Source organism: Rhinolophus ferrumequinum, chromosome 14 (assembly GCF_004115265.2).
Source record: "Rhinolophus ferrumequinum isolate MPI-CBG mRhiFer1 chromosome 14, mRhiFer1_v1.p, whole genome shotgun sequence".
NCBI classification, from domain to species: Eukaryota; Metazoa; Chordata; class Mammalia; order Chiroptera; family Rhinolophidae; genus Rhinolophus; species Rhinolophus ferrumequinum.
In genome coordinates this window covers 11313621-11325681 of record NC_046297.1, presented here as the reverse complement: position 1 = coordinate 11325681, position 12061 = coordinate 11313621, and the positions used below count along the sequence as shown (strand labels likewise).

The following is a 12061-nucleotide window of genomic DNA, read 5'->3' as shown; positions in this document are numbered from 1 at the left end:
TTCCGAAACGTACCTACAACTTGCTAGAAAACAACATAGAAGCAATGTGCCAATTATTCGTATCCGAATAAATTATATCCCTGTTTACACGGTATGTTATCGTAATTAAATGCAAATAAAACTGTAAATCAATTTAGTACTCAGAATCAACCTGCTTTCATGATCTTGGTAAACTTTGCCCCCCCCTTTTTTTTTTAAGATTTTTACACAGTATTTTGAAAACCTGCAAAGCCTCATTTGTACCTGAGAACAGAGAAAATAATTTGTAAAATTATGCAGGTCCTCCAAATCTTGCCACGCCCGTGGCGGAGACCTTCCACCTGCATCTGTATCAGTGGAAAAGGGAACGTGACCTGTGTAGTTCAAGTCTAAGCTCAGCCACTTGGTAGAAGTCAGAGCAAGTTAACTTCGACTCTTTAAGGCCTTAGTACCTGCCTTCCATACATACAAACTGTGACAGGAGGATAAATGGGACAATATGCAAACACACCTTAAACACTATAAAGTAGTTTACAAATGTACTGACTATAGCGTATTTAGAGTTATTATTTCTTCCTTACTGAGTTCCAAGTGTAGTAATTTCTTTGCTTATAATAAGCAGACTGTATCTGCCTTTTCAGTTACCCTACTACATTCCTGATTTACCCCCTTAGATCTAAAGAGTTGTGATCAGCTGTAAGTAGAGGTGACTGGTCTGGTACCCGTCAGAACGCGGTATCATGTGGATCTCACAGGCTGCACTTTCCTTCCTCCCGTTGCCCTCCACGGTGAGGTCCCTTACCGCTGATCTGATTTGCAGGCTTAGTCTTAGGCCAATTCCTCAGCCTCAACTGAGGCAGGAAACATCCATCTCAGCCTCTCCAGAAAATCACCACATATGACACCCCCAACCGCATTTTCCTAGAACTCTTTTCACTGCCAAATATACTCCAAATAAATGCAGGCTGAGGCATAATACACATTTATTTCTTTGCCAGTTCGCTTGGTAAGGCTGTAGATTTCTCTTCAGTTTCTGCTCCCTTTCCGACCCTCCAGTCCAGGGACAGCACTGGCACCACCTGCTGCCTGCTCCCCCACGATGACCACCCCTCTGTCCACCATTAGTCACGCCTCGGTCATCAGTTCGACTGCTGCGGACACAGTGCTTGTGTCCGAGTCACCCTCACTGTAATTCATAAGGGCCCCAAAGCGCAAGAGTAGAGATGCTGGCAATTCGGATAATGCCACAGAGGAGCCGGAGTGTCTCCTTTAAGGGTAAAGGTGAGTACAGTATAATATTTTGAGAGAGAGAGGGAGAGATCACATTCACATAACCTTTATTACACTAAATTGTTGTAACAGTTCTATTTTATTATTAGTTATTCTTGTTAATCTTTTACTTAGCCTATCTTATACATTAAACTTTGTCACAGGTATGTATGTATAGGAAAAAACACACTATATATATACATATACATACACACACACACACACACACACACACACACACACACACCATCCATGGTTTCAGGCATCCACTGGGGGCGGGGGTCTTGGAACGTATCCCCGTGGATAAAGGGAGGCTACTGTAATTTAACAGCCCTATTTTTCAGAGGACCCAGCAGGCTTCAGACCTAAGGATCCTTGAGTTTCACTGATACCTAACTCCAAAGCCCACATAAAAGATACTATATATTTATGTGGTCCTATGAGATTTTACTTGGTTTTGGTCTTTGGAACGTGGCAGCCAGGGTATAGGACCATGAGGTACAACATCCCGCAGAATGACTAATTCAGCTTTCCCCGTCTCCTAACTCTTCGCAGGAATATCACACTCTCATCAGTAACAATCTTTCAGTAGCAGCAGTGATTCTCAAATTGGAATGGTTCACATGAGAAGACCTCCCTAGAGGGGCAGCAGAATTTGCAGACCGAAAAGGCCCCTTGGCGTGAGCTTCGGACCCACCTTCCTAGGAAGGTGTCCTGTTCTCACCTCCTGCAGGCAGCAGCTCAGTCCATGAAATAGTACACTGTCCCCACCAAAAGGTAACTTGCATGAAGGGGTCACTGTGTCTGTCTCCTCAATGGCGACCCCTGTCTCTGAGAAGCCTCTATCTCAGTGGCTGACTAGACTAGACCCACCGCTGGCGCTTATTCCCAGAAATGGAGAAGCAACTGGCATAGAGGGTGAATGGAAAAAGGGACTGATTTTTCCCTGTAGGCCCACCGGCTCCCCAGGGTACAGGAGGAGGGACGAAATAGGTGGGCAGGATCAGTAATATGAAGAAAGGATTTCCCGAGGTGAACCTCTCTTAAATAATGAATGAATCATTTTGCCTTAGCAAGTTTCAAGGCATCTCAGGTTCTCTCAGGGTCCCAAGTTCTCCTATCCTTTCATTGTCACAAATGGTGGTCTTATTCTTTTGAAAAAATGAACTTAATTTAGGTCAATGTTGAGGGAGAGTGAGATATGAAGCAACAACTGCTAATCATGAAGGCAAACCCGGACCTATCACCAATCACTACAAAACATCAGGCTATTTGTCATATGAGATTCTGGTATCACAATGGCAATGAATTATTGCTTTTGTGGTGTCTATAATAATGCCTCATTTCAGGGCAAAATAAATATAAAATAACAATACTTGTGATTATCTATTTCCTAGTTTCTCACAGACAATCAAAATACCTTGTGAGATGTTTACATTTTGAGAATCTGATCATCATTCTGAAGACCCAAAAGATTCCTAAGTTCATCCATTAACATTGTGTGGAATTTTAAAACTCAAACTTAAAAAACCCACTCATGAGGGATCCAAAACACTGAAGAACTCTCATGCTGGAGTACTTTAATTATTCTAATAACATGTACAGACATTGAATTTTAGACTTTTATCAGAAAATATGTAGAATGAGGATTGTTATCTGCATAGCATTTTATTTTCTTTTTAGGAATCTAAAGAGAAGATATAGTAATTTAGGGTAATAGCCTAAAACTTAAAGTAGGAGATGACTGAGATCTGACAAAACATTTGTTTGGGCTCTATTGGAAAGCCTGGATAAAAATAATTATCCTGATAAATTATTCGTAATAATAAAACATGTCATTTTTTTCTCCTTTTTAATATTCAGCTGATAAATCTTTAACAGGAGAAAAGCAGCAGCTAACAAGAAGTCAGAGGACGAGTGGCCACCATGAGGAAGTAGAACGAGAACACTGTTTTGGGCGTCCCACTTTGTGTGCAATGCTGAGAGATCACATTTAGCTGGGAGGGCACAACAATTACAATAGAAACAAATGAGAACAATTTAAGGCTAAACTTTGAGAAGCTAACTTGAAGTTCAAGGAAAAGATAAAAACGTTTGAAATATTTCACACACATTGTAACTGAGTTAGATTCTGCAGGATATTACAAAGACAAGGCAGAAGTAACACCCTGCCAAGAAAACTGGTGGGAACCGGCCACATGTGGCATTTGGCCCCAAGGAAATCTGAGTCTGGCCTCTGAAAACTCATGGTAAGGAATGCTGGCAAAAAGTCTGTCTACACTGGATTCTAGGAATCCCTGACTAAAAATGAAAACAAAAATGTTCACAAGATCAATTAAACATTATATTAGAACATGTGATTTGAAAACAAACTTTGAATGAGTCCATTGATTATGTGTAAGAGAATTTTTAAAAATGTTGCAATATTTATACAAATACTATTCACATATATTAAGAGAATACGAAAGTTTCACTACTCATACAGTAAATAAATAAGAAACAAAGGGTAAAGAATTCAGGGCTTTTCACTCCTGTCCTCACCAAATGTTTGGATATATGCAGAGGCTACCAGAAAAACATATACACAATTTAAGAAAGGAAAAACCTGTATTAAAATTGTAATACTCAATATATACTGATAACAAAAGATGAACACAAGTCACGTGAATACATTTTTTTGGCACCCCCCTCCCACCGGTATCCGCATTTTCCAGCTAATTTGTCATCTATTATTCAATTCTGTATTAAGTTGGTGCTTTGAACATTTCTCAGTATTTAAAAGAAAAAAACCCCGATAATATGAAGTGAGAAAATACCCAGAAATTTGGCTTTATCAGTATAAATGAAATCTAAATTAAATGGGCCATGAATTTATATTATGTGGGTACTTTTCATGAAGTAATTACTACCTCTGTTCAGTGTTCAGTTCAGCCTCGATAGGAGGAAGCAAAGGACTCCTTTGAAACAGAATGTACTATTATGTTAACTGAACACATATCGGTACCTTGATGGAGCATTTCAGTAATGAGTATGCTATTTTTATGTACCAGATATAAATAAGCTCAAATCCTTAGACATATTTATACTTCTGTAAGTACAGCATTACTACACTAAAACACAGTATTTAATATTTTTAAATTAGGCAGTTTTCCCAGTGGTCACAAATTATATTTACTTTTCTATATTTTGCATCCATTAACCATAAAATATATTGTTACAAAAATATCCTTCAGTAAACTCAACGGAAAAAGATTGTCCCAGAGTTTCCTATGATTAAAACCTTAGGAAATCTCATTATTACAGATGGAACTCTTAAATTGGAGAAAGAGATGATAAAATTTAATTTTCAGAGCCCTCGATGCCCCGACTTCCATTTTCTTCCTGCTGCACCTTCACCATTATTCTTTTTAGATAAAGCATATGATCTACGAGAGTAACAATGAAAATAATAATTCTATCATTTTCTTCCTCACTCCCCCAAAAATAAAAATATCATAAAATAGCAATGATTTTTTAAATAGTAGTTTTACAAATGCAAAGCCCTGATTAGAGAGACTGTCCAAGGATGTCTCTATAATCTTTCTGCAAGTGTCCCTTCCCTCATGGGCTGCTTGGAGAGCAACCTCATCCGGTACCCTCCTACATTTGCCTGCACTCCAGAAATCCAATAGCAATTAATTAGATTTCCAGTTTCAAAGCAAAGAACAAAACCCCATTTCTTCAGGGACCGTGTTAAGATGAGTCATGCCACAAACTGGAGAAAAACCATTAATATTATATTCCATATACTTTTCTTTATAAGTAATTATTATTCGTGTTTTCTCTCAGAACAAAGGGAAAGGTGAATAGGGAAGCATCTGATCTCTTGAAATAGCAATGATTTAAAAATACAAGGAAAAGCGGGTATTTTTTGAAGCAGCTGGATGAAACTGTTCTTTATCATTGGCAGCTACAGGCATGCATTTGAAAGTAAAATTTAAGTTTTCTGTTGAGAACAGCAACAAATCAGAAACTGTGATTCTAGCAAAAATTTGTCTTTAAAAAAGAACAATTAGCTATTTTAAAATTATGAAGTTTTTTTTTTTAAGACCTTTACATGTTCTTCAATTTTTTAAAGACCTTTACATGTTCTTCTTTTATTGATTTTTGGTAACTTACTGAATCTTACAATGCTAGGAAGTTGTGTCTATTTGTTTATTAGGCATCTGAACTGAAAACACAGTCAAAGGGCTATTGCACAAAACATTACGAGGACAGAGTCTAGTATCCTCCCAGGGATGGCAGTGGTGGTTCAGGGGACAGCCACATAATTGTAACTGCAGCAGCAGCAGCAGCAGCAGCAGCAAGCCACCACTGATGGCTCAGAAACCTACATGCTGTTTAATGTCTGTTAGGTGCACTGGGTAATGTGGCCATTATGGAAGAGGTGCAGCTCTCCTTTTCTTCTTCGTTTTTTTTTTTTTAAATCATCTGAAAAGGCCATGGAAAACTTGGGGATATTAGTCTACCTTTAAAAAGTTAGAATTCAAACAAATATCAATTCCTAAAACAATACGTCAACTGAAAGATCATTCCACGGAGTAGTTACACATTTATAGAAAAATGTTCTCACTGCCCGTGTTTAGATCTGCCTGACACGTAAAGCCAAGTACGAGTTTAAGAGTTATTTTGATGTTTGGTCAAGCATGAGGAGAGTTGCTTTTACTGAAGCACTATTATTGAAAGTATTAGAATCTTTGACAAAAATGGAACCTGATACTTTATGTAGGTTTGCTAATTAATTCCACGGCCTCAAAATGAGTAAGATCACTCACTCAGAAAGCTATCAATTTTTCAGTAGACTGACGTCAAACACGCGTCTAATTGCCTCCCCGAATTGTAAGACTCTAGTGGGAATACAGCCCCACTTTTCATCGTTTCTTGTGTTTAGGAGTTGGATGATTTCAGGTGAGTGACTGTCCAACCCGGCCTGAGGAAACCCATGCAGAGCAAAGGAGGCACGGAAACAACGACAGGCAGTTTCTGGCCAAGCACTAGAGATGACATACTACAGGAAAAGTTATGGAGCATCTCAAAGGTTCTGGAAGGTAAAACCAGAGAATTATGCATCTGCACCCAACTAAAATTAGAACAGCTGCCATATGGCTCTGTGAAGCCAGCAGCACATTCTTATTCATTAGGAAGCATTCTGCTAACATAAAAACACAAGGCCCTTCCTGTGCTCGCCAAATGTGTTTATCTTTTCAACATTGATGCACTATATATCATCAAGCTGCTGAAATCTCCTGCCGTGCATATTAAAAACGCGCAGCTGCACTTTCTTCACTAGCGGGAGGAACCTAAACCCCAAGTTGCCTCCCTCTCTTTCTGACATTGAGCTTCTTGTTAACATATCATGGTTTCGATTCAGCATGAAGAAACTGCAAAATGAACCAATGTCAAGGCTACTCCACGCAGCAAAATCCCCTCACCCTCTGCTTCAGAGAAAGCAACGTGCTTGGTTTCGTTTTCATCAATGGTTGGGCACGGCCGCTTAAATAGAACCAACATTCATGCCACAAGTGTGAAATACATGGGCCGTTCTTTTAAAATTAATGTACTGCTCTTATCAAGAGAAAAAGAGGAACCAGAAGAGATTCTGGATATAGCTGGCTAGAAAACGCTTTTGTCTGTAAGAGGCTCTATCATTGAATCTATCACCAATATATAATTTTATTTAGTACCCCATTTCACACATTATCTATCAATATTGAGTGAATTGATAGGTAAAATAGTGCGTAATCTTTCGTAGTAAGTCACGTGAGCACACAATTGGTCCAAAATCGCTTTCTTTTACATAATCTAAATATGCCTATGCTGTAGGAGCTTAAACTTAAAGATGATTCACAGAAGGAAGAAAACAATCAGACACAGTAAACCACCTAGGCAGTGGAGGAACCCTGTCTAAATCCATGGAAACATGGCTTCAGACGTGCTGCAGGTTAATCAACTGCAAAGCAACGAGTACATGTCATTCAACTTACGTCAGCATTCATTCATTGCCAGGGTGATAACGGTGTGTCTCTACGTGAGTCTTCTACAGTGAATACTGAGAGATGAAGGTAAAAGAAAATATGAAAACTGCTTATTGGGAGTGAATTCTATTTCCTTGGGCTCCGCTAGCTAAGGCTTTAGGTGTTATCTGAATAAGGAAATGGAGGAATCATAATTTGTTTAGAAGGCTGTAAGGTGAGACTGAGACTAGATGAAAAGAGCAAAAAAATAAAGATAAAAAAAAATCAATGGGTGTTAAAGAAATGAGAAGTAAGGTGAAGTCTAATTCAGCACTAATTCAGAATATTTCAGGGCAGCCTGTCAAAAGACCAGACTATAAAAATGTTTTATTTCTTTCAAACACATAGATTAACTCAAGCAAGGCCAAAAAATTACACTATGGGAGCACTTAATAAAGTTCCAGATAAATAGGTTAAAAATTGGACATTACATAAAAAGGTTTTTTTCCCTAAAATCCTTAAAAAGACTTTGGCCTAAGTAGTGTAAATATTTTATCTCCCAACTGCTCTGTCTATTGGCATAGCAAACCTCGTCTCCCACTATTCCTACCTAATGCCCTAGCAATATTGATTATTTTCTCCCGAAACGCATCGTACTTCAAGATTTTAAGCTTTTTCTTTGACTGTTCCCTGTGCACAGACACCCTTCCACCATAATCCTTGAAGACGCCATCACTGTTCCAGAAGCTCATTCCAATCAGGTCAGGTGCTGTCTGTGTGTACAGTGTCCTGCGCCTATCCCTTCACTGCAGAGTTTTGAAATGATTGATCTCTGTTCACATCTGTCCCTTCAACTGCACTGTTGGCTTCTTGGCTGCAAGAGCCTCTATGTGCCTGCCTGGCACATAGTGGGTGTTCAGTTTAACGCTGAACAGTTCTATAGCTGGAGCTGCTGTCGGTATAACCAGGATCTAAACATTCCAAATGCCTCTTCACAGGGACATGTTCTGAAGAGATTCACTGTATATTTAACATAATGAAAGTTTATTTTAAGACTGATTTTTGGAGTCAAAGTATCAGGTAGAAAAGGGATGAGAAAAAGTCAGACGATATGGCTAAGGGCATCTGGATAATTCCTACGGTGGTCAAAACAATGGGGACAGCATTTTGGGGGAAAAAGCCATCAATCCTCTTTCTACACCTGTGAGATGAAAAACAAAAACAGACCAACTCAGTTATTTCCGATTATCATCTAGGAAGTTACAACCTGCTTTATAAACAGTGGAGAGTGTGGGTATCATGAGAGTTTTTATCAGCCTCTGGGATTTTCCCAGCTATGCTTAGCTCTTAAGAAAATAAACCAACCCAGGAAGAGTTCTACAAATCACCCATCTGCCTGGGGACCCGGTATAAGAGACTGCTCCATGAGATTTCTTGTTCCTCCCACACAGCGGACAGGGAGAAGCCCGAGCCTCTCAGAGCCAGGAGAGCCATCTAGAAAGTGAGATCAGGCCAGGGAAGGGCTGAAATCCCTGGAGAGGCTGGCAAGGGGCTTGTCTTACTCAACTCCGTATGCCCAGTGACTCCCATGAAGCTTACCACCTTAAAGATGTCCCATAAAAGAGCAGGGAAGAAAGGGATGGGGGCTGAGGGGTGGGGGAGACGGAAAGGACAGAGGGTTGGTTCCTTTACTTCCCATGATCCCTTCTGGCCACGCCGCCACAAATCCCCACCTCCTTGGGATAGTTCACAGGGCTTCAATCTCAAGCCTCCGCTTTACCGTAGCGGTGGATATTCAGAGGGCTGCGTCCTGGAAGACTGAAAGCCATCCTAGAACCTGACCTTCATTTGTCCCGTGGGGCCCAGGAGTCCTCCGGGCTCTCACTTCCCTTTTATGGACATGCATCTTGCTCCCTGATTCATTTTATGTTCTACTTGTCAGACCTGCTAGCGCTTCTCGCCTCGTTTTCCATCCACCTGGGTACGTTGCCCGTGCCTCCTAAAGCGATTGCTGCAGCCAGCGGTACAGCTACTCCGTGCCTTTCCCCCACTGGGGGGGTCTAACAGTGCCACAGGGAGGCTAAAATTCTGGTGTCACTGTGCCTACGACCATCTTGCCCCAGCTCTCACTTACAGCCTGTGTTTGAGCAACCATGGGAGGACCTCACGAGCACGCTTTTTAAAAAGCGGGTGTTCCCAATTTAAAGCACGTAATCCAAGAAGCTGATAATAGAGCACGGAATCATCCAATTCAGAGATCTGAAACATTAAATTATGCTAAATCGTATCATCCTAGTAGAGAAAGCAAAGCATTGATAACAACGCGAGAACTTTACATAAATATATGTAGCACCATGGGTCTGGCCACCCACAGAAGAGGGGGAAACGGAGCTGAGGGGCAGACACGCTATTACGGGATCAACGCTGTCAGAGTTCCCGAGAAGCAAAGAAGTGCCTGTAAGGTAAGCGCTTGCAAGGTCAAGGAGGGAGCTCTGTGTGGACAGGGATCAGAGAGGGCCAGGGAAGGCAGCACCCGCCCCAGGGTCATGGGGCATCCGGGGGCCATCTCCAGAGGAAGACTCCAGAAATTCTGACAATCTGCAACCACCAAAGTTTCCTATAGGTGAAAATCTCTAGTTGCTGAAAATTAGGTTCTTCTCGATCAGCAGGTTTATTACTAAGTCATAAACAGAAACTCAGCAATTCCTACGTAAATGTTTAGGAAGGAAAACCAGTGACTATTAAGAGAGTAGGTCTACTGGTAGCTATTCTCAAGTCTATTTTAGGCAGTTCGAACAATTACTGCAGGCAGTTTACCATTTTTTGTGACCCTAAAACCACCATTATTGGTTATTTCGTTAGTCCTACTCTGTATGTTTGTTGATGTTCTGCTGGGTTAAAAAATTGCTTTTGTTTTAGTTTTTTTATGACCTATTAGAGACTACCATGTTTTCCTGAAAATAAAACTGAGCCGGACAATCAGCTCTAATGTGTCTTTTGGAGCAAACATTAATATAAGACCTGGTCTTATATAAGACCGGACATAACATAACATAACATAACATAACATAACATAACATAATTCTGGGTCTTATATTAATGTTTGCTCCAAAAGAAGCATTAGAGCTGATTGTCCGGCTAGGTCTTATTTTCGAGGAAACACGGTATGTATGGAAATGAGGCTACCTAACAGTTAAAAAAAATACACACAACACTACACAAATACAAACCTAAAAAAAATTTATATACTCCTTCCAAAGAAATCCAGCTAGGGTAAAGGAACCCAGGTTTCTTCTCCAGGAATTGAGGATGAAGGACGGAGTGAAAGTGCACAGTGCTGGGTCTGAAAGCTGCACCATCAAGTCTGTGGTCACCCAAAACAGAACTTTTGAGGGAGAAGCTATGCAAAGTAACATTTTTATATCACACAGAAACAGAAGTCTGTTCTATTCTATTCAAATGCTTGAAATAGTTTTGATTGAACTCATCTTTTTGTATGTTGAATTATGGCTAGCCTTCTCTACCTACTAATCTCAAAACGGTTCTGGTCTTCCTGAAGTTGGGCTGGACCAAGGCGGTGCAAACGGCGTGGCTGACTGCACAGAACGAGGCGCAGAGGGACACAGCTGTTACAAATGATTCATCTGCACTAAGATCATCAGATCCTCTTCAAGGAAAGAGCTGTGTCACCTTAGGATGACATTCTAAGCAGTCTAGACCAACGTGAAGTAAAGCCCAGTAAACTAGTTTTGATGGCCAAATATAGGCCTCTACAGAATTTTTTAAAGCAAAGTTTGCCTGATTTATATTTGTGGATTTTCAATACACGCACCCAAACTTTGTCTGATTGAGGAGAATGATGACTGTATTTAGAATAAGAGATTAGGTGAAACGAGAAGATTAGGAAGTATTTGGGAAATAATCCCCAAGTAGATTTTCCTAATTTTCTAAAATAGGAAGTTTCTTTATCATCATCACAGTATACTAAGTTCAAAAGACATTCTAGAAAAAGAGTTCCTGTCAAATCTCCATTCAGTAGTTACTATGCTTCATAATGGCAACAGGAACAGACTTAAATTCATCTTCAAAGTGACCCTTTAAATAAACCTTATGGCATGGAATCTCTCCAATGTAAGCAGGAGTGGCCGTGAATCAGAAACCAACCTTCCACATGATTTAAAGCAGCAGGTAATTAAAAAGAAAACCAGGGTCAGCTTCACTCAGAAACTGACATGCCTCACCAGGCAGTAGGAACCTCTCCTTTCTTGATGTATGGTCCTGTAATTCTCCAGCAAAGTTTGTTAAGTTAAGGAGAAAACTATTGTGACATGTCCAGTAATTTAGTAATTCTCTTGGATATTATATGTTATGCGCTCTCAAATACAAAGACTATGTAAGCAGTCAAATCCACTTGCAAGAAATTTTTAAAAATCATTTTGTTTAAAGTCTGACAATTTTGTTCTCTAATAAAGGTTATAGAAAAGTTTAAGACACAACTGAAAGACATACAGACAGTGAGGGGTACGGCGATCTGATGGATAAATCAAGAAGAAAAATCCTCAGGAGGTTAATTACGATCAGCTGTATAAGCCATGGAATATATCAAAATTAACTACTCATCACAAATATGAGTAAGACATAACAGTAATTAAGTTACTCCCTATCAGAAGAACGGGCTTAAATTAGTTTTTGTTTTACATATATTAGACGTGAGATGTTTCTCCACCGTTCTATAACCCTTCAAATAATGAAATAAAATCTTCATAAAATTTATTCTTCCTATTTTCAATTTTAATTATCCTACTTAAGCTTCCAAACGC

The 12061-nt window shown here is 39.8% G+C and overlaps 1 protein-coding gene across 6 annotated transcripts in view; it reads right to left on the bottom strand.

Annotated features, from left to right (window-relative positions):
• Window positions 1-12061, bottom strand: part of NCOA2 (nuclear receptor coactivator 2) — a 255430-nt gene that overhangs the window by 56479 nt on the left and 186890 nt on the right. The window lies entirely within an intron of this gene.